General features: G+C 40.1%; 1 protein-coding gene across 1 annotated transcript in view; it reads right to left on the bottom strand.

Annotated features, from left to right (window-relative positions):
- Nucleotides 1–23,118, bottom strand: part of adgrl1a (adhesion G protein-coupled receptor L1a) — a 151,986-nt gene extending 128,868 nt beyond the window's left edge. The window contains exon 1 of the mRNA XM_026164639.1: nt 22,943–23,118. The gene's annotated coding sequence lies outside the window, so the exon portion shown is untranslated. The remainder of the gene's footprint in view (nt 1–22,942) is intronic.
- Between the last annotated feature and the right edge of the window lie 1,183 nt (nt 23,119–24,301).

Below are 24,301 nucleotides of genomic sequence, written 5' to 3'. Positions count from 1 at the left end.
CTCTTTAAGGCAGGTACAGATCAACCCAGCAAGGTTTGGGGGGTTGGGGGGGGGGGGGGGGGGGGGGGGGGTAGGGCCGTACTCGGTCCCTCCAGACTAGAGTAATGAAATATCTGCTCTCTTACCAGGCTGCTATACCTTTCGAGGTGATTAGTTAAGGCCTAGTTTAAGTTTAGAACATGGACAGAATCCTAATGATTCGCAATCTAGTCCTCCTACCATGGGCTTTTCAGTTTTTAATATATATGGGTCTGCTTTTTTAATTATCTTCATGTCATGTTACACTTCCTTTGCACCGCCTGCGAAAAGAAAGACAAGCAAAGCGTGGCTGCTACTCCCACTGCAGCCTTTCCTGCTCTAGCCGCCCGAATCCCATCTGTGCATTTATTCACACATGCACAAACTGCGCACAGCACACACAGCGTCAGTGGAAATAGAAACAAATGCACACTTTTGCGTGAGTGAACAGCTATACGTTACTACATATGCAAGGGCAAAGGAACATATGTAAATCAAATATCTATTGTAGACTATGAAATTGCATCTGCAAAAGGATATTATCTATTGTAGTTTGTGAATGCAAGGAAATGCAACGAAAGCATGACAATATAACCACAACGACTGCAAGCAGATGCAAAAGCAGATTATGAAATGGCCGTGCTTTTGTAATACATCTATTATACGTGAGTGAAAACGTACCCACAAAGTGGTGCAAAGAATTATTTCTGCTCTCAGTTCCCAGGTGATGTATCATAACAATAATCACTGTCAGACCCAGAATGAAGGTGTTTCTTTCAGAGAGCGAGGATGAAGGCACAACTCTGATAATTATGCAGTTGTAATGGAGTCTGTGCCTAGTGAGAGCCTAATGAGCTTACTGAAGTCTACCATTGAGAATTGATTCCTGGGAAAGAAAAAAGTTAAAAACGCAGTTTGCTCGCAACAGCAGGCCAATAGAGGTGAGCTTGTCTTCATTGTTGTACACTTAATTGACAGGAAACCAACATGTAGCGAAATTCTCCAAGAGGAATAATAATAATGGAAGACATCTTTATCCACAGAATACCCTGATCTGAAGCCCTTTATTGTACTGTCTGGAGGATGGTGTCTGATCATATTCTTAATGTGCATGCATGCACATGTCAGTGCATCTCACTTTCCATTATGCCCTGCATTAATGTACAAAATAGGATAAAACTGTCCATTTCAGCAGGGGGTATTGGAGATTTCTTGCCTGGTTTGGCAAAGCTGTCTTAAAACTACTGCAGAAGAGGATGAAACAGACTTAACCCTGAAATTAATCTGACCTATTTGTTCTTTACAAAAACCCAGCGGGTAGACACCAGCAGTGTTCATATCTGGTGCAGTTACAGCCTGTTCATGCATATATGGGTTCACGTCAGTGTGTATGCGAGACTGTACTTAACTGCAGTGGATCATATCATCTGACAGTCAAATTGCAGGAATATATACTCCAAAAAATGCTAGAGCAAACCTATCTTGTAGCTGTATAATATTGCTACTTTTTGTGTAGTTTGGCCGTGATGCATTTTTCATCTTCCCCAAAAAACAGACAAATCTATTAGTATGGCACGCAAGCTCCCTTTCAACAAAACTGCCAGCGACAGACAAAGCTTTCAGACTCAATTTTCACACATACTTCACTCAATAAGTGCCCTCTCAGCTTTTTACACATTTCCTTCATTATAAGCTTTTTTTTCTCTCTTGCTTGTCCTGTCTCATCATCTCCCTCACTCCAATTTAATTATGATTACAGTAGGAGAAATGAAAATATTTATTTTAATTAAGAAAACTAAGTTATGAAGCGACTGACTCTGGGTGGTGGTGACCATATGGACACTGGTGATACAATTCTGGCAAGTAGGCTGGTAGCAGATGCCACAGACCAGTTTATTTTCCATGGAAGTAGGGATTCGAAGAAAACTTAATCTATTCTCGTAAAGGATCCGCTTAATTTTGAGGTACTATTCAAGCAAATGCATTATTCTGCTTTTGGAAGAATATCAGTTATTAAATACACAAATGGGACAAACCCCTGGTGCTATTTCAATTTTAAAAAGCTTCTTGAACCAGATTGGGCATTAAAAAGCAGGAGTTACACTGAGCCACCTCTTGATAGTTTTTCTGTTATGAAAGCTTATAGATTTACCTTACATTACATATTTTAGGGTAAATTAAATTAAAATGGCTATTGAATCTGCGGAAGTAGTTTAGTGGCTTTATCTGAAGCTTTCCTTCATAGTCAAAGAAGCTCATGAATTTAAAATGCAAGCTGCAAAAACAAAAACATGCAAGCTGTCTAATGGGTGAATCTCAGGAAATTCCTGTGACAGCTCACAGCAAAAAAAAAAAAATGTATCCGTTCTGGGAGCTGAGTTCATAGACTAAGCTGATGTTTGATCAGTCATCTCGCAATGCAGTAGTGTGTGCTGTAGGGTTTCTTAAAGCTGGCATTACTGGGCAAAAAAAATAAAGAAACCTAAATGATAATCTATCATCAAACTGTAATTTCGGGGAACTCGAGCTGTTCTTTGGTCAGTCTCTGTTCCTTGGACTTTATGTAGGGTGACCAACCGTCCTCTTTTCCCCGGACATGTCCTCTTCTGTCCACGGTGTCCGGGGGGATTTTCGAGATTGATAAAAATGTCCGGGTTTTCCTATATTCCGACAGAGCACCCATGTGTGTGACATCATCCCCAAACTGCTGCTTTGTGAGTGCTTGCTCTGCGCTCACAGACGGGACAGACAGCGTGCAGCAACACGCCTAATGATGTTTAAAAGATCCCAAAGCGCAAGTCCATGTTTTCAGACGAACTGCAAAAGAAATTTCCCTCGTACCAACCCAGTACTGGTAATGTTTCTTATGCAGATGAGGCATTTTTTCTGTACCATTATTTAATTCCAGAGGCTTTTAAGTTATTTTTTTGCACTTGTTGACTTGCAAAAGCCTGTATGACCTATTTTATTTCACAATCCATTAACCACACAGAGACGGAATCGTTTAAATATGTTAAATATGTTTCTTTAAGCAAGTTCTTCATGACTGAGCCAAGTGTCCTCTTTTTTGGAAATCAAAATATGGTCACCCTAACTTTATGTGAAATGTAAAAGTTCACATAGGAAGTAAGATGTACTGGCACAATGGGTTAAACAAAAGAGGCTCACCTGGGGTTATAGTCCTGTGTGAAGCCAAAAATCAGCACTGACTTACTTTAAGTGTATTTTAAACCTTTCTAGTAGGAGGACCTTAGATAAGCGAGGGGAGAGATGTAGGAGGGTTGTCTATTTTCAATTTTAGATTTTTTTTGGTCTAGATTTCTGCCTACTGCAGCTTTAACTCACCGAAGGGTGACACATTTTAATGAAGGTTAGTGCAAACAGTGCAGTCATATTTTCACAGCAGCACCAAAACATATCCACAAAGCAGATTAAATGGCTTTTGATCAATACAACTGACTCATTGATCATTCCTTTTAGGGCCATGATCTCTGGTTCAAAAAAAAATTACCTAGCTACTATCCAGCTGATAACATTTCTTGGAAAATGAAAGTCCTGATTAGCTGTCAACTTTACTCTCGTTTCAATTGCAAAATATCGTCAGAAAAGCACTACAATCAAGTAAATAGTGCTTTAACATCTGCTTTAACATTTCAGCCACAAAGGCTGAAAAGCCCTTTGCTTAGGCACAAAAAAAGCAAATGACGCAGCAGTATTATTATTGCAGTGTTTTGTATTTTGCATCATGATGTATTACCTATGTACAAGCTATTTCTGTTGGATCTCTGGTCTAATTAGCCACCTTATTCATCTTTCTGTGAATATATGGGTTTGTTGTTTGTTTCAGTTATAGACCATGGTGGACTGAGGAGAATGAACATGTGGGGGGAGGGAGGCGTGTTGACTGTGTAGGAGAAGATGAGCTCTAATAATGCTGGTTGCCAATAGAGGTCATAGTTTATTTTACAGACCTTTAAATCATCCTTCTGCTGGCTGAGAGGAAAACGTTTATTATAATACTGTAGAGATCTTGTTTGTTTCTAGAAGAGCTGTTTTTTTTTTCTATGGCTGCAACTGTAAATGCGCACAAATGAATCAGCATGAGTAAAAAACAAAAAAACAAAACCAAAAAACTTACAAATTAGCTCTTGCATAAGCACTTCTAGTGTCAGAATGAAGTGACAACAGTGCGGCGGCAGCAGCACAAGCACAATGGAGTAGAGTGTTATTTCTGTTAAGGAGTGTGGGAACACTTGAGGATGGTGGCCATCAGAAAGCGTGCAAAGCCGAGTTCACACGTTGGTGCATCGAGCCACAGAGGCGTGTTGCTATAGAAGCAAGGGCAGGTTTTACAAAGGGACATTACACACCTACACCAAAGAACTGTTCACTTAATGTGCTCCTGAGGGACTGGCTCACTGCAGCACACTCTATTCACCCCTTCCCCCTCTGCCTTTCAATCATCTCTCTCTCTCTCTTCTTTCTCACTCTATTTTCAGGAACCAGGTGTCTAAGTCTGTGTAATAAAACTGCCTGCGGTCCTTAACTGTTGAATATTTCATACCTTTTAATTTTTCTTGAACACTTAAAGCAACTTTTACAGTGTCTTCTCTCTTTATCCTTATCTCCCAGTCTTTTATTTGTCCACCCTCAACAGATGTGTGCTGTAACTCTGGTAAGATTTCAAGTCTAAAACATATTATGATTTTAAAATGAACTGACCTTACGCTGAATAATGTAGGCAAAGAGCCACACATTTTCCACCACCAGCTCTCCCCATGCTTCGAAATGAACCACATCAGCAGCAGAGCTGGGGACTGACAGCACTGACAGTGACATATTTTATCATAGTGCTTCAAATTTCCATTGTTTATATTGGCTATTAAATAGTCCGATGGAAATCCCATGATTGCTTGACAGCACCGTTAAGGTTTTCTATGTGTGTGGGTGTGCCGTAATGACCAAAGCGATTTAAAGCATGAGGAGAACCAACACTGAATATTAATCATAAATAAGAAGTGACGGAATGGAAGAGAATTTACAGTCTACTCTCTTTCGGCTTCAAGAAGACGAAATCAAATGAAAAGCCTTTTGAAAATGCAATTAAACTATTGCCCTGATTTAATTAGGCTGCCTGTAGATACCAGTGGATTTAATTAAGGATTTCACTGAATCTCTCCTCCATTCTTGATTTGACCGTGACCCTGTCAAAGTGGACATTTTAACCTGCAGACTTTGTCCGCAGGTTAAAATGCTATTCATGAGCCTTTTCACTTCTCCATTTAAAGAACCGCTTTGCCCCCCTCAGGTATACTACAGTCCAGCTCTTGGCTTCAATTCCATCCTCCTACTTCCATCAAGCACTGGAGGGGGAGGAGAGAGGGGGACAGCAAAGAGTGGAAAGAAGGATGAGGTCTGGGCAGTTCATACCCACATTGAGTCAAACAGGTCCAAACATTTCCAGGCATGCATCACGGGATCCTAGGGGACCACTGTGATTAAGATCTGAATAAGAGGAAGGGGTTGTGGTTGCAGTCAATCTCTTACAGGTCTCTGGGCCTCTCATTACTCATTGATTGGTCAGCTGGAGCAGCAGCACCATTCTGCAAAGTGTGCCATATAATTACACAAGAAGAAAAAAAAATAATACTTTCAACAAACAAAAAATCATACACATACTTATACACCCACAGGCGACACCTGGACTCCGGAGACTTACTGAGGGCAGAGAGGAAAAAATACAGTAAAGTGTTTGAACGAATTCTGTCTCGGTAGGAACAATGTACTCATCTGTCACAGCAGGTACCATTATAATGCCTCTCCTTGGAGCCTCTTGTGTTTGCTTTTTATGTATAGTATTTTGCTATGTCTCTTGTTGTTTCTTCTTGGTTTTGATGATGAAGACACTGTGTTGTAAAGATGTTTTTTGAGGTTGTCACAGCCAACTGGTAGATTATAATTAAGGGACCCTGTGCTCCTGTTTTGTGTCTCTGAAAAACATTAATTAATTTCTTATTAGAAGATAATCAAGGATAAACCAGGTGTTTATCTTAAATTGAGCACTGATGGGGATAGATCTAACACTTTAATTATTACATAATTAATACAGTTAACATTAGACCTTTGGTGTGTCTTTGCTCTGTTTTATTTAAAATGAAGCAAACACATCACAGTTTAATCGTTACATTAAAAGCGATTATGAGAACAGAGGTAGTAATGCCTACAGCGTTTTTCAGAGTTGGATGATTTACATGGGATTTCATTTTAAAGTTTTAGAAACATTCGGTGGATTCTATCGCATTGCAGATCATGAGCATTTTTTGCTAAGGTGAGACATATTCATTATTAATGACTGGATTGCACAGCTATAATACATCACCCGCACCCTTAAAATGGCTAATCATAGGCCATAAGTAAACACGACAAATGAACCAACCAACCTATTGCTTCATACTAATTACCTCAGTATGTCAGATGCTAATTACCTTTATTAGCATCCAGATGATTAATTTTAATATATAAAACTGGCAAATCTATGACTTGGCATCATGATCTGACTTAATATAATCAGGATACACTATATTCTAAGTATTAGAATTTGTCTTCAGCAGCCTCTGTGGATACAGACATTTAGGCAATTCAATTAAGATGGGGTCACAACAGAGAGAGCTCTCCTGAGTAGTTCCTGAAAGTGCAACCAGACAGTCCCAGGCAGAAATCTCTAAGAGCACACAACCTGCGGAGGCAGAGGTCAGCCATGTTAACGGGATCCTTGGAGAGCAGAACAGATCTATACCCCACAAGCAAGCTGTGAGACCCCAGCTGAGACTGGACCTGAGTGTATCACAGCAGGCACCACAGGAGCGTACAAAACTACAGAGGTCAAGTGGTTTGACAAATTATTCTCGGCATATTTTCCGCAATAGAAGATGTTATCGAGTATATGTGTTGATGTGATTTTTATATTTGGAGGTGAGGAACCGCAGAGTCCAACAACAAGAAGGTGCACAGTGGGCACACACATGAATCTTGCACTGTGGCAATTCATTTTGAGATCATGTTGTTGAGATCAGGGATGTTGATTGTTATTATTATGTTGATCTTTTGTATTTTGCTGGACTAGGAAAAGCATTTATCAGGAACATATCTTAAAATCAATCATTTGTCTAAGCATGATCATAACCATTAGAAACCATTTATCTAGAAAGATTTTAATAAAATAAATCACACTGGAAGTATTTTTTTCCTGTATTCATATTTATATTCACAGTTGCTCCTCTAGCGTCGGATGAACTACTGTTATACAAATGTTTGAGGTCATTCGGGTTAGCAAGCTGGCATTCATCATGAAAACATTTAGCAGCTAAGACAGACTCTTTCTGAACAACATCACAGCAATAAATAAAACACTTGCCAGGGTCCAGTCATGCAGATTTTAATTCCATACTTTAGTATGTGCACCAACACACTGTAAATAGAAATACTGAAATAAGAAGAAAATGGAAAGAAACACCAAAAAACTGCAGGACACTGGAGCCGAACTATGTAGAGGATCACAAAATTTGGTCCAGAGCGTGGCGTTTGGTTCACTATACGATTTTAATATATATTATTAAGGTGGTTTATCTCTATTTTGCAAACTACCAAAATGACCAATATAGTTAAATATAAACCATTTTTATATGTACAGTGCCTCTAGAAAGAAGGTGTCCAATTCACCTTGCAAAGCCAAATTTAAGGGAGAGATTGGTGCAGTAATGTTAGGCCATTCTGGACTTCAGGGCTAAAGCTCAGCACCAAGTGAATAACGGCAAATTAGGCAGTAGATTGCAGAATCAGGATGGCTCTGAGGGCCCCTGGTCCTCTGCTCAGCTTCAATTCCCTGACGGAGTCTCAGCTCTGAACACCAGCACTCTAATTAAACATTATGCAGATTCTTCTATATGCCATGCAGAGAGCTGGGCAGGACAACAGGGATACAAAAGAGTCCCAGTAATTACTATTTTCCAGCATGTAGTCACGAGAAAAAGATAATATGAAAGACCATGTGTGCCAGCCTATATAAAAAAAGACATAAGAAGATTTGGTACTACTTTACTTTAAATGCACACATGCTCCCCAATAGCTGGTTGCTTGATGACAGGCATATTAGTACTCCTTATAATTTGTTATAAAGAAGTAATGGTTTTTTCAGCATAGTAATTTTCTACAGCTAAGAAAAGGAAGTTGTCCTGCAGTAATTATGATCTCAATATCCTTTGCCCAGTATGTACCTTCTAAGGAGGTAGTGCCATGTAACAGTCATATTAATGAAATATGTTGTACTTTCAGTATTGAGGTTTTGCTTATCACCTGTTCACTAGTAGTTTCAGACACATGTTTGTTAAGATAATTGAGATACAGATTCTTTTTACAAATATTCGGTGCCTTTTCATACCTGTACCTGTACTCTCAGTAGCACCATAGTTTTTTCAAGGTTTAACCCATCCTTCAAAAACGATTCTATCAGTTGCAGTAGAAGTATTGTCCCGAAATTGATTTGTTAAATGTGAAAAGACAAGTACAGAATAGCGCACCTGTGTGGAACATTAAATGTCAAAAATGAGTGAGGTAGCGATGAGATCTCTAGAGACAATATTCTTAACAGGAAAGATTAATTTACAGTTACTTGAATGGCATTACCAGTCATTTTGAGTTTTGTTAAATAAAACCATAGTTTTTATTGTGTCTTAGTAGGGGAGAATGACTCCAACCTTGTATGGCTTATGAGAGCAAAGCATGTTAAGATGACTATCCATCTACAGCAATTTGCTCCTTAATGAGGAGTTACTGAGTGAAAAACTAGTTATCAAACATGGCCATGCAGGACAAGGCATTTATAAGTAATAAGGTGATACATAGTTAAAATTACTGGCAGCTGGCAGTAGTTTCCCTCAGCCTCCTTGTAAAAGCACCTATGGTATAAATGTGAAAATTCTAGGGGATTTTTAGAAAAGTTGGCCACTGAAATTTGAACTCCTTCAAGATTTTTCATTTGAATTTCAAAATCCTGTGTCGCACCATTCTCAAGTTATCACACTTACAAACCTGGGTGTACCCTATCAGCCTATTCACAGGTGAAAAGCAACTACTAATTTACGAATCTGAGAACGTTAATTTTAAAAAAGTGTTGCCAGTTAAGTCAAGCTACTTGTAGCAGCTGTGTGGATAAATATATGCCAATAATACACTGTTGTCGTCTGCTGTAAATGTGGTGTAACTTGGAACCCTAGAGATTGACAGACTGGAGCTTTTTAGTATGTTTAATATTGTCATGGTACTGGGCTGTTGACCCACTCTTCTGTGTTTTGGACCATTTGAATCTTGTCAGATTAATTTTTATATTTTGAGAAGTGAACCTATTTTCTGGATTTTATTATGTTGGCTCTTCTTGTTTAGTCTGTGTGTTAGAAATGGTAGCGTTTGATAAAATTAACTTGTTATGTAAACCCGTCTGGCACTCTGTAGGCTTGGATAGCTTTTAAAATAAATTATCATTTCAAAAATGCATTTTGTATGTCCTCAGTTCACCTTTGTCTAATATTAAATTTTGTTTTTATTATCTGAAACATTCTTTTTTCACAAATATGCAAAACAATTAAGAAATCAGAAAGGGGGCATATGGTTTTTCACAGCACTGTACCTCTTCAAAAGTTGTTTGTCCTTTTAACTGTAAATATAGCTACAAGTTGCTGCAGAAACCTTTATATCGGTTGTTTCAGATGGGAGGAAAAATAGTTTCATGATCACCTCTACAGAAGGGTTACTTTCCACCTTTGCAGTTAGGGTAAGATACACCTGGGACCAGGTAAGGTAATTTTGTCATCAGAGGCTGATCTTAAAACTCCATGTGGACGTGTGCCCTCCAATTTGTGGTGACTCTGTAGACTTGTCTTTGAAGACACTAGACTACACTGTAACAACTACACATTCATCCTGCAGGCAGACACCAAGCTGACTTGAAAAACTATAAAATAAGAAAAACTTCCCAGCCGTGGTGGCCACAGCTGTCCATGCCCACAAGAGAATATAATCCCAGCCTTAGTTGGAAGACTTGTTTGAGTGAATGTCACCCACAGTCAAGACTTCTGAAAATCAGTTATCCCGTGAATCTTACTTAGCATAGAAGATACTCAATATGGAAGACTCAAAATCCTGCTGTGTCACCATGACTGTGTATTCATTTTTTTTTCTTCTGTGGCCATAGGAGTGTAAAAGTAGCTGCTTTTCCAGGGTTTACGGTGTCCGTTAATCCCCTGCCTGTGTGGTTATGGAGGTAAAACACATTTCCGTGCTCTTACTCTGTAGCAGGCAGCACTGGTGTGTGGCTTAAGCTCCGAGCAACAGGAAAGGGAAGATTCAGACATTTTTTTCCTTGGTAGAGACTTTTTTCCAGTGTCGTGCTGTTGGACGCGTGTATTTTGGGGATTAGTGGCTTAATCGACCTTGTAATGGGGAGATCAGAGTGCCATGCAGGCATGAAGAGAAGTGCGCACACACATGGTGATACACACGTATACTGTATTCTCTCATGCACACAGTCATATTTAGGCAAACACACTTAAGCACACAGATCTGTGAATCCTTACTTTATTAAAAAAAATACACACCCCCATCATCACAAGCTCTCCTTTATTTCATAGGCTACTGCACCAACTGAAACCAAGTACAACATTTTCCTTTTACAGAGGAATATGTGCCTCATACACACACACACATACACACAAACACACACACTAATAACCTCATACTTCTCCCCAGCAGCCAGAAAATGTACACTCACACCACATTGTATAGCAGAGTACATTGGACACCTTATCACTGCTTCCACCCACTGCTCCCTCTGTAATATGCTGTGGCTGTGCGGGTACATTGCACTGCATACCGAGGGCTCTCCGGGGGTCAGTGTATTGTCTCAGTGAACAATGGGCACTCTGGCTAATGCTTCCATGGACTTGAGAGGTCAGCCATGTGAGTCACCTAGTGTTACTATGAATTTCCTACAGCACATGTCCATCTTTTGCTCTATCTTTACCTGAGGGTTTGTGTGCCCCCTCAGCTGGGGTCACTCCGCTTTCCTACTGGTGTGGTGGTTAGAGTTAGGGGACTGGAGAGTCGAAGGGATGGAAGTAGTGTTATCTCGTATCAGCGGCAGTCGTGGAATCCAGTGCAGTGCAGCTGATAAGATGAACAAACAGTTGGGATCATTAGAGCGAAGACATTGTGTAATCACTGCTCTAATCTCTCTCTAATCCCAACATCTCCAACCAGCCAGAGGCTCCAAAGCACACGGGCCCATGCACCAGTCCAAAAGCCAGGCCTAAACACACAAATACTTTGTACACAAACACACACACAACTCATACACAAGTGCTGCCACTCAGGCAACGTGAACTCTCACACAGAAGAAATATATGCAAACAGCCAGGCACCAATAGCACACACACACACACACACACACACACACACACACACACACACACACACACACACACACACACACACACACACACACACACAATTCCATTTTTTGTTTCTAAACTAATAACAGGCTGTGCGCACATGGCCAACCCAGAGGAAAAAATCAATACTCTCTCAGACAAAATCAAGATTTCTTTTATCCTTCTATTTTTTTTCTCTTTTGCTTTCTCCCATTGCTTTGTTTCCCCACTCTCTCCCTCTCCCTTTTCTCAATCGACATCAGCAGCTTTTTGATCTTAGTGGAAGTCCTAGGAGCACAAGGCACAAAATACTCCACTGGAAGATGTTCGGTGGTACTCACCCTGTAAAGGCTGATCAATTCAAATAATAAGAGATTTTCCCAGGGTACTTATCTCACTTCTATGACCCACACTTCTGTCCTTGCCAGGTTCAATCCTAGTTCAGCTATGTAAAACAAGGCTGATCCTTGCAACAGCAAGTCAAGCCTCCCAATTTCTAGCCCCTACAAAGGTGACTCGCAGGTCAGCTACAGCTCTCTCGTTGCCTCTGGACAAAGAATCCAACAAGAAATGATGATGAAAAAAAAGAAAAAGAAATGATGAGCTGGGACTAAGGCGGTAAAGTACCTGCTACTGTGCACAAACACAGGCAAAAAACAATAGAGGGCAATTGAAAAAGTGGGGGGAAGAGGTTGAAAGGAAGAAACAAGGAGCGATGTAGAATCCATGGCCTCTGATCCATCCATCTATATTTATATCCATATTATATTGGCATCTTTTTCATCTCAGGAAGAGCAACTGGAATATCTCTGTTAAGAGACTACTGAGATAGTTTTGTTTTCAACTGGCAGGAAAAGAGTTGGGATACACTAAGGCTGGGAAGTGAGAAAGACATGGAGAGGCACATAATTTTCTTTTTCTTTTTCTAAAGCTTTGGCACCATCACATTGCCTCAGTCATGCCAATAAAGTCTGTTTGAAATTAACTGAATTGACACAGGCAACCAGTGAGACAAAGAAAAGGAAGCAACAAAAGAGTGTCAGAAAGGTGTCAGAACATGGAAAGGGAAATTCATTACAAGTCAGTTTTTTTATAATATATATTTTCCTCATTTTGTCTCTGCTGTTTGTTTTATTTATTTGAAGTTAGTGGCTTAATGAGATCCCAGTGGTACTACAATAGCTAAGAATAAAGCAAATAGAGAGAGCGAAATGGGAGACAATTTCAGGAAAAGAGGAAGAGAAGGATGCAGGCAAGCAAAGAAACATAGAAAAAGAAGAAAAGTTACGGATCAATATATCACAGGAGGTGTAGCATTGAGGATGCACTGGCTCACTGTCTTATGCCTCTTCAGTACAGCTCAACAGTTGCCTTTTGAATTTGTTCTGCGTTCAATCTGACAGATATACATCCAAACTCCAGGCAGAAGACAAGCGCGTGTTGAGCCAGGCCACTGTGAGCTCAAATGAGATGAAGCCTAATGCAGATTGCATACCTCAACACTGGCGGCGAGAGATTGGCTGCAATGGTACGGCAGCCAGCCAACTCTCTGTGCCGAGCAAAGGAATGAAAAACAGATGCCACATAAAATGCCCTGGCATGAGGGCCGTATATTGATTCATTTGCTGTATTTTCTCTCTTTAAACAATGCTGTTTTATTACTTAGCTAAATATGCTGTATGGTTGAATGAGCACACTTTGGAGTGACAGCATGTGTGTATGTGTGCATTTATGCTATGATCTGTATCTAAGCTTCTTTGCGCACAAGCAATAGACCCATTCACTTTTTTTTCTGTAGAGTATATATTGACAAAGTTTTAAAACCAGTAATGTATAAAGTTTTATGCCTCTATTATCAAACTGCACACAGCTCCTTTTTTAAGATCTGCAGGTAGATATTTCCTAGTGTAATCTTATAATAGTGATAATGCTTTTCTGCTACTTGGCAACCTCTTGTTATCTGAAGTACAGGAAACAGGTGACATGCCCTCCAGAGAAATAAAATCAACACTCTCCTGAGCACTAAGTCAGAGTTGGAGTGACTCATCACACAATATGCTCTGTCAGTACTTTTTTTTTTTTTTTTTTTTTTTACTTTTAACACTAATACATACCCATTTTATCCCCAAGTTATTTTCTGGAACTCCTTGACTTTTTTGCTCTTTGTTGGGATCTTGATTGCCTTTCTTTTTTCGGGCATCCTCAATAACTTCCTCCCATTAGCTGTTTGCTGATGTCGCCTTCTATCATCAAGTGATTCTAGTCACAAACTCCAGTCCATCCAAACTGGAGGTTTGTGTTCCCTTCATAGCTGTGGTCAGAAATTGAGATACACTAATCACGGACATGAATGTCATAGTAATTTCAGATTTAATTATTTATTTGAACTGTTCTTGTTCCAGGGTGGAATATAGAAAGTAACCATTAACAATATATATTAAATACATGACAGACTGTAGAGCAAACAAGAATTGGGTGCACAATTTTGAATTTATTTTTGATATTTTTTAATTCACACATGGTCAAAAATATATGCATAAGGGCTAAAATATTTACATATAATAACTACTTTACTTTAATTGGTGCTGAAAGTTCTAGAATGTCTTTTAAGTAAGAACAAGGCCTATTAACATCCTGCTAGTTATTATGATTGAACTGCTCACTTCTCTAGCCAGTATTGAAAGGAAATATTTGGCAAAGCTCCTTAGCTTGACTAATGATCAAAACAATTGCAAAGTCCAAGCTCTAAGAGGTAGAATTGGAGATTAACACAAAAACAGGAAGGTTTCTTGGAGCCACTTCTAAACAAATGCAGATTCCAAGATCATCCTTTCAAACAACTCAACCAAACTACAAGTTTTTCAGATGTGTCACACCAACTGTTATCCCCAGATGAGAAGAAATGGGTTAGGATGTTCAGGAACAACCCAAGAATACCAAGGCTCAAGTTTGTCAAGAACTGGAAACTGCAGGAACACCAATGTTACTGTCCACAGTGAACCAGGTTTTATATAACCATGAAATGTGTGGACGCCAACCAAGAAAGTGTCTTGGAGCCCTTGCTCCAAAATCAATCCCTTCAAGATTGAGGAGAATTTGTAGCCCCCCACATGGACAAGCCAAATGCCTTCCAGAGAAATGTTTTAGCTATTTGGTCACAATGACAAGAGGTATGTTTGGAAGACTAAAGGCGAGACTTTCAAACCTAAAAACACTGCACAGTGGTCCCTCGCTATAACACGGTTCACCTTTCACGGCCCCGCTTTTTCGCAGATTTTTTTGTGCGGTTTGTCATGGGTTTTTGTTTGTTTGTTTGTTTCATTTTTTACAGCACATTGTGTTCTGCGTCGTGATTGGCTGTAGACTATTGTCAATCAATCTCATGCAGTGTCTCCTGTACAGTACAGAATGCGTCCAGCTCCTCAAATGTAGTCCCCGTCAAGTTTTCTCCCCAACAAACACAACACTGTTGACAAAACGTTTTGCACAATCAAAGGCAACCGTGGGTGCTTTTGGTTTCATTCTATAATACTGGATTCATTTTTCTATGAAGGTTTGAACTTTGAGAGAGTTTAAACAAGAGAGAAAAGTGTGAAAAAAGTGTTCATGCCTGTCTGAGAAAAGTGTATAAAGTGTGTAGTGAGGGGTTTTGCAGCCTTCAAACATCTATAATAATTGTAAAAAAAAAAAAAAAAAAAAAGAAAAGTTGGCTACTTGGCAGATTTCACGTATCGCGGGTTATTTTTAGAACGGAACTACCGCGATAAACGAGGGACCACTGGAAGCACGGTCAAGCATTGTGGTGGTAGCGTCATGCTCTGGGGCTGTGGAATAAAGAAGGAGGAGGACTACCTCCAAATTCTTCAACTTCATCTCAAATCAACAGCTAAATGGTTGAAATTTGGACACAACTGGGTGTTCTGACAGGGCAATTTTTAAAATCAGTTTTGGAATAGATAAAGCAGGCTAACATTAAGCTTCTGGAATGTTCTCCTAAAGCACTGACCTCAATGATATTAAAAATTTGTGGACTGTCCTTAAAAAGCAGGTCCGTGCCAGTAAAACAAGCATGTTAAATTAGTTCTACCAATGCTGCCAAGAAGAGTGGTCAAATATCCATGCATAATTTTGCCAGGAGCTTTGTGATGGCTACCAAAAGCATTGGGTTGAAGAGCAACTTGCTAAGAGATCTCTAACCAAATAGTAGTGGGGATATGTGTATGTAGATATTTGAGCCTTTATGTATACATGTTATTAAGTTAAGTTATTAAAGATGTATGCTGTAGAGTAATTTCACCCTGGAAAAAGAACATTCAAAGAAATCATTAAAAGCCTAAAATTACGATGACATTCATGCCCACGACGAGTGCATGTAAACTTTGGACCACAACTGTATCATCTCTGTGGTTCATGGCTGTTTTATTTTGTCAAGCTATTGTGTTTCCATTGAATATAGCTTGATGCCCTCTATCCTTGTTTAACTCCCTGTTATGGGTGGAAGTGGTAGAGGGTCTTTTTCTGTTTTTTGGCAAGGTACAAAGGGGCGGAAAGGGGTAATGAAAAGGTATGTGTGACGAATTGAGGCAAAGGGCAAGGAGGCAAGCTGTGTGTCGATGAAGAGAGGAGAGGAGATGAGGGCACAGCAGAGGAGGGAAAGTCTGTGAAAAAATGCAGAGTTGAAGGGTTTGGAAGAGCAGAATCAGCACTTATGCAAACACTCTGAGGAACTAGCCACACACACACACACACGCACACATACATAAACACACACACACCTGTGCACAGCCATCCAGTGAGTTTTGCTGTAGTACTGTTACCTTCCATATCAGGATGTCATACTGGGCAGAGTTGGCTCTTGGAACAGCGACTCCCTGTTGCGCTATGAGGCTATTACATGGTCTAACAGAGCTCGACTAATAACATGGACCGGATCAGCCACTTCCCACTTCCTCCTCAGATCATCACGTATCACAAGAGTTGGGGCATTTTACCACCCACTCATGCCAAAGACATTTCCCAACCCTAATCCTACACTCAGACACACACAAAACTACCAGTCTTCTTTTTCTCCGGCAAAGCTCCCAACCTTCCATATGACGCATCATATAAAACATTAATCAGTTGTTGCCATCGGTCAGTTGGCGACCATCCACTGTCAGTGTTTTATAGTGCTTTGTTTGCCTGTTTGTTGCTGTTAATCTGTTTGAATAGCTGTGGGGGGCTTTCCAAAAGCACTTCCCGCTAAATTTACTGTCTTGGTGGCTGAGCACACATCTGTCTTTTCCTCAAACAGAATTCACACCCAATGCACAGTCCAAATCCTTCGTGCATAAACACCTTCAAACCCCAATCCCCAAGTCGTTGTTTAGTAATTGTGTGAGCATGCATGTCTGTGTGACAAGGAGATGTGAGATGTTTGCTACCATCAGCGTGAATTGTGTTTGCCACTGAATGGGCGATTTCCTTTTTTCAGTTGGTGCTTTTCTACTGTGCTGCTGATTGAATCAATTCTATTGACTGACCTATAGCGATAAAGAGAGATGACACGTAAAAATCATTGTATTAAACAGCAAGGTCTTATCGACTCTTATAATGCCGCAATTGTACCAAGTTGAAATGTCTCCCTGATTAGGTTTTAGATCATGTATCGCTACCATTGGTTTTCAACTGGATATTTAAAAGGTTTGCTTCAGTGCTTCCTGTGGTACAAAATGAACCTACAGCAACAGAGGTGTGCTACAAACACAGTTCTGGTCTTCTTCTAAAGTCAGATAGAGGCAGTGGCATGGCAGTTGTCGCCAAGATAAACATATGATGCAGTATTACTGTTTAATCGGTATGCAACCGTTTTCCATGTGTATACATTAGTGCCAGACTATGCACTTGGCTTCAGGTGACACAGAATTGCATAATAAGACAGTTGAAGCTTACGACAGTCTGTGTGTCTATATACAAAAAGGGGTCCTTTGGGAGATTGTAATGGAATACCATTAGGAGTCACAAGCACCAGACTGTATGGCTTTATTGCAAACAGTGGAGCACTAACTGCCAAACGTGTTTACACCGGAATTGAGCATTTCACACAAGACACCCCCTCGCCCCCCTTGCCCCCGGCACAATGTCGGTCAGTCTGCCTCTCTGTATGTCTTTCTCTCTTGCCCTGTCTTCCATACCAAGATGTCCATGCATGCACATACTCCTGTCAAGCCCCTCCCTAGCCTCACTCCTCCATTTTTTCCCTCCATCAATTCGGTGACACCCAGCAGTGGGCCGTGACATTACAGAAAAACAGAGCAAAGGAAGAAGGGCGGGAATGGGGAGGGGAGGAGAAGGTGGGTCGAATTAAATAGAAGTAGGAACATTGGAGAAAAAGGAATGGAGATTGTGAAAAGCAAAAGGGAAAGATTTAAAGACAGGGTTAGGGGGTGGGAGGCTGTAAAAAGATTGAGAGGGACCAAGTGGCTGAGTGAGTGAAAAGTAAGTGAGGGACATGTGAGTGATTTCCTCAATGTCATGAGGCAACATGGGGGCGGCTGCAGCCTCGGGTGAAGGAGCGGTGAAGCAAACTTGATGGCCTACACATCTGAGGAGAGGAAGTGGTCCCCTTGAAAGAAAGAGCTCAATAATTCAAATGGATGTGGAAAAAGAAAGAGAAGGGGGTGACAGAATGCAAACTGCTGGTTGAAAAGTGTTTAGAATATACTGTATATAGTGTGCTGAGGGCCAGCAGGTGAGAGTTGATTACCCACGAGTTAGAAATTATCAACACCACCAGAGCTTTTCATGTGCACATGGATGTCAGACATGCTAAAAAACACCTTTGGGTTGTCCTGATGCAAGTTTTTCAGAAGCAGAATTTCTGGCACTGTAACAGTGCTATGAAATCTATCGGGCTTTGTTCCCAGGTAAGCTCTTTGTGCAGGACATCACTTTGGAACAATTCATTCACACTGGCAGCGATGCAGTATGGCCACAATCAGAGCTGCCACCAGCCTGCAGTGCAGACACAACCAGAGGAATTATACTCTTACAAAAACCGTGGGGAGTCCATTCAGAGCCGCAATGCTCAGAGCACATCTCCATTCTGTACAGCAAACGGTGTGTCATTTGTCTTAGCCAGCACAGTGCTCAGAATTAAAGTGAAGAAAATTTGCTGCAGCTATAGCGTAGTGAACTTCCATTTGGTTTGTGAGAGGTTAAGACACCCGGCACTTACATAGCATGTAATGAAGGTGACACAGTTAGAAAAAGGAATGAAGGAGCATTAATTTAGAGATTTTGCTCTTAGCTAAATTAATGTTGAGCAGGATGAGAATTAAAAAGGGGTCACAGTGGGTGAGGCTGTGACAAGAGGACACAGATTAGAGTTGTTCATAATGCAGTAGGTTTAAATTTATTTCTGCAGGCCAAATTCTATTCTCACAATGTTGAAAAGTTTAAGAAATCTGGAATTGTTCCTAAGTTGGATGATAATAGCCAAGCTAATTAGAAGCTGGCTTCAATTAAGTATTAAGCAACAAGATAATCTCAGTCATTTCTCCAACCTCTAATTTGAGTGCAGATATTCATTTATGTGAAAAATGGTATTCATTTTCCCACATACATAAATATTCATCTCAGACTCACTGAAATGGTGCTTTTCAGCTTGATAGTTTTCCTGACATTAAAGTTGGTGCCTGATGTGGCTGCAGTGCATCCTGCTGGTTGAGAATAAGCACAACAAGCCTCACACCCTCCGTACCATATGTGGTCGCTTGACCAACTTCTGCTTTATCTACAGTTTTTCATTTACAGCAGGAGCTCTCTACAAACTCAGCCCTGATTGAAGCCAAACTGGAATGCACAGCCTGATTTTGAGCAGCACTGATAAAACTCTGAAGCTCTTTTACCATTTCCCATCTCACACACTGAATACAATCCATTATTTGTAGAGTTTACAGCCAAAACACATCAGCTTAAGTACCACTGCACCTTTTCTTTGCATAAAACACTGACAAGACTAAAAAATGTGCTATTGCTGTTACTGAGACAACTCCAAAAACAATTCTTCTAACAACTTTTGATGTCTAAAAAAATGTTTTCGATCAATTGTACAAAAAGAGATATATGCAGTGTTTGCAGAGCATTTGGGGACAATAAAGAGAAATGTACAAAGCACAAGAACATCAACAAATCTTTATTTCTCAGATGTGACTTCAAAGGAATTTTAAAATGCTTACACATACAGCTTCCAAACTGAGGTCTGGGAATTGAGACTGCCACTAGTGTACCTGCAGTAATGTCTGCAAGCACTAATAGCCAAACCTTTGCTATACATTTTGATAATATGTCACGTTTTGTATTATAGCAGATAAGAAAAAGAGATCCACACATAACTTTAAAAGCCTAATGTCTTTTTGCTCGCAGTGATAAAAATAAATAACCTTATATATGGGTTATACATCGTCGGTATTAAGTTCTGGGCAATTCCAGTATTTTTATTTAGAGCTTCCATCTTAAGAGTGTTTCTAGTGTATTTTTTTTTCCTTTTGTTTTTACAGCATAAACAGAATTTTTTAGTCAGAGCATTCTGGGGGAGCCAAACATTTTTTGCTCTCATGCCTCTTAAAATACCTGTGAGTGCAAATCTGACATTTCTCTTCACACTTGCACAGATGGATACGATGGCACGAAGTTATGAACTTGACTGAAGATAGAGAAATGCAATTACCCTGAGATTATGAAATTATTGCATTGTCCCTTAAGCAGTCCTGCAGCTTTTTGTTTATTCATTCTCTCATCAAAAAGTGAAAATGCATCACATTCGTATTGTTAACGCTTGCAATCAAATGATGGCATCAAATTCAAATGTGTTTCATGCAATATGAAGTACATCCATCTATGATTATTAACTTAGTGATGGTGAATTGGTCTTGCTGGATGCGCTTTAAAACAAATGGGGTTTCTTAGACTTGGTGCTGACAGCAGTAAATGCTTAAATCAACATTAGCCAAAGACATCAGTGCTCTGAAGTGAGCAACTGCTGAGCTGTTAGTGATGCAGCCTGGCTTTAAATACAGCACTTACTTAGATCCCCATAATAATATAATAATCACCTTAATGTGATTAAGTTTCAATGATTCACACACAGAATCTTGCAACTCGAAACAATAATTTCTTTAAAGGCTTTGCCCTCTGTCGAAAACCACAACTCCACACACACAGCAGTTCTTCAGTTGGCTCTGTAATAACATAAATATCCTTATTATTAACCATTAAAAAGCTTAAAATTACCAGCTCTCAACCATTGTGGATAAAATGGGCCTCATAATGCATGAATTTGTCCCAGCTAAGCTGGCTAATAGCCTCTTACACTTATACTTCAGTAAACAGTATATTTATTAAATTTTCTTAAAAATATAAAGCAATACTGTAAACTGTGCATAACAAACAACTCTGGGGAAGAAAAAAGTTTTGAGTGTTAATGAGGGTATAATTATGTATGAGTAGACTGCCATTATATTGTATTAATCATATAGTCAAACATAACATACAATTTGCATACTAAATGCATTGAGACTGAGGTAGGGGAGAAAAGGTAAAGAATTTTGGGAAAAAAAATCCTTGTCCCTTACGTACTGTGTTACGAAATTTACGATCATCAAATTTATAATCCATCCATCCATCCATTCGCTACCGCTTATCCTTTTCAGGGTCGCGGGGGGTGCTGGAGCCTATCCCAGCTGTCATAGGGCGAGAGGCGGGGTACACCCTGGACAGGTCGCCAGTCTGTCGCAGGGCTAACACATAGGGACAGACAACCATTCACACTCAGATTCACTCACACATTCACACCTAGTGGCAATTTGAATTATCCAATTAACCTATCCCCACAAGCTGCATGTCTTTGGACGGTGGGAGGAAGCCAGAGTACCCGGAGAGAACCCACGCAAACACGGGGAGAACATGCAAACTCCACACAGAAAGACCCCGGCCTGATGGTGGAATTGAACTCAGGACCTTCTTGCTGTGCGGCAACAGTGCTAACCACCGTGCCACCGTGCTGCCAAATTTATAATCAACTGTGTATATTAACAAAAGATAAAATAAAAATAAATACAACTGAAGAATTAGTTGATAACTAAAAATGAAGACAACACTGACATATTCTTCCGAGTAAGTGTTGTTCTCATCCTCGGTATTAAGTATAAACCTGTAGTTAGCTGTCTAGTTTTACCAAAAGAATGAATACACTATGGTAAGACTTTCCACACTATCGATAAGTAGTTCCTACATGTCTTCACCTCTATCCAAGCACAGGTGTTTCACTAGAGCCCTAGGTAAACAAGAGTACAGAAAAACCTTTCTCTTTTTACCTACAGAAAGTCTGCGCACCTCAGAGACAGAACATGACCTCTGAGGCCTATGCAGCATGCCTATAATATGAAGTATTTCTCATGGATGAGATTCACAAAGCTCTAAAGAGGTTGAAGCTCCAGCAACACTTGTAGTATGAAGAACAACTTTTTATGCTTGGCAGACACTTTTCAGCCTGTAGCTTTCACCAGGGTACAGGTGCTTTTGCTTTAGCCTTAACACTGTCAGACATTTGCTCTTCTCTATGCACTTCGAAAGAAGGCGAAGTTGAATCAGAAACCTTGACACTGAACTTTGCAGAGGCCAGGTAGATTTTGCAGCTAGGTGTTTGCACATCTAAATAAAGAACAGACTGTTGTTGGGTGATCAGTCCTGTACTCTCTTTAGTACCCAATTTGCAAATGATTCAGCAGACCTGACGGTTTTTGTGAGTGACAAAAGACAGCCTTCCTCGCCTGCCCTGATAATGACAGCACAGGGCAGAATAATATATGCACCCTGTCTCTAATTTCTGGTGGCACTGAACTGATTATTCAGGCCAGACTGCATTGTAAGATGATTCAAAATTCATCTACTATCCACTTCTGAGGCAGTGGTTCATGGGCCTTGGAGCAAATTAGAGGAGTCCAGTTCAGTCTGTCAGTGGGGAATTAAAAGGGCATCTGCCACTCTCGGCAGCTCTCTATTAGCAGTAAATGACAGTGTTCAATGGTGAATCTTGACATGCAGGAATTCAAGTGAAGAAGACAGCTTAAAAAGTCAAAGACCCTTTTCTAAGATGTATGTAGGTTGTAGAGGTTGTAAAAAGTTACTTCTGTCCTCAAATAAAATCAAAAGATAGTTCAGCTAGAACGTCCTTAAACCCACGTTACAGTGTAAATTTTTAATGTGGAGGTGAAGTCTAGCTCTTGTCAGTGCTCACTATACACTCGCTTAAAAACAGGAATATGCATTAAAGCAACAAAGAAGAAGAAGAAGAAGAAGAAAAGATGCTGCGCAATTAAATGGAATTACATGCTTGGTTACTTGCAACGCAGTGGTTGTTGATGTTCTACTTATTAGGGTTATAACAATGTTTATGTACTCACCACTCTCTGGCGCATTCTTAAACTTGTGCATCACGAAATTCTCCATCTCCAAATTCGACCATCTAACTCTGCTCCTCAGACGTTATAAGTTACAAATGTGACAGAAATTGTAAAAAGACAGATCAAAAATACACGTAATCAGCACGTTGGAAGATTCACCATGGGTATTTTACTGTAACTGATACACCCAGCATGCACCTGTCGAGAGCCATCACATCATCGTGGGTGTGTTTGATGTGGTTAACGTGACAGTGGCTCACCAGGTGGTTCGCTCAATCAGGAACTCTGCCCTCTTGTGTCCGAAGACGCAAAAACAACTCATTGATGAATGGCACGACAGAAAGTGAAATGCAGACAAACGCAAATTAAAAGACATTTAACCAAATGAACCATTCTGCATGTGAATGAGTGCATGGGTGAAGTAAATGGTGTATGCAGTTTTGTTTGGTGCAAAAACCCCAACCAAAGCACAACGAAAATCCAAAAAGCAACTGAGCTCCGAGGGCTTTCATAGAGCACTGGCACACTAGGCCCAAGTGTTGCCAGTGTCACTGATGGGAAACGATCCACACCAGTCCTCCAACGCCTGCAAATGAGACGTGCCACACAAACGGGCAGAGAGGAAGGCTGGGTGGAGCGGATCATTCCACAAGAAAGACTCTCAAAAAAACAAACAAAAAAAAAAAAAACATTACAGCAGCAAGAGTATATGTGATTCATTACCTTCAGTCCTGTTTGCTTTGTTGTTGATATTATAAAAATAAAGGACACGAAATTGCACAATTTCTCAAGATGATGTCAGAAATTGTGCTAAATTACTCCTGAAGATTTCTCCTGAAGGGATCGCACATCCACCCAGGAAAAGAAGAGCGGTAGACCATTTAACAGTTTAAATTGTTTGTTAGATGAATCATTTCCTGAATTTAACACTCAAAGAGTGCTACACCCTGTGCAAAATTAAGCGCTGTAAATATCTGAATATTATTAATATGCTTATCAGTGATCAGGGCCCCAGCCATGTGCTAATATTACTGCTGTGTGATAGATAATGTCATATCTGAAAAAAGAAACATGCTTAAAATGTAGACTTCACCCTGTCTGGTGCATGATTAGATAAATGTTTTGATGCAAGATTGTAAAGGAGGCTGTAAGGTTAGAGTTCTTGAATAGCAACCAGCTTGGGAAATGGTACTACACAATGACATGCAGGGGGAGAATTTCAGTGCACACTATCTAAAAATTCAGTGCAATATCCAAACAACTGTCTGAAAGATTCCCCTTCGGACCTGGTGGTTAGAGAGTCTGTTGAGGGGGGTGTTAACATAAAACATGGTTTTATCATTTGCCCGAAAGCAGCCC

This window comes from Astatotilapia calliptera, chromosome 4 (genome assembly GCF_900246225.1).
Source record: "Astatotilapia calliptera chromosome 4, fAstCal1.2, whole genome shotgun sequence".
In the NCBI taxonomy this organism is placed as follows: Eukaryota; Metazoa; Chordata; class Actinopteri; order Cichliformes; family Cichlidae; genus Astatotilapia; species Astatotilapia calliptera.
Note: the sequence above shows the minus strand (reverse complement) of the source record. Positions and strands in the feature narration are given on the sequence as shown.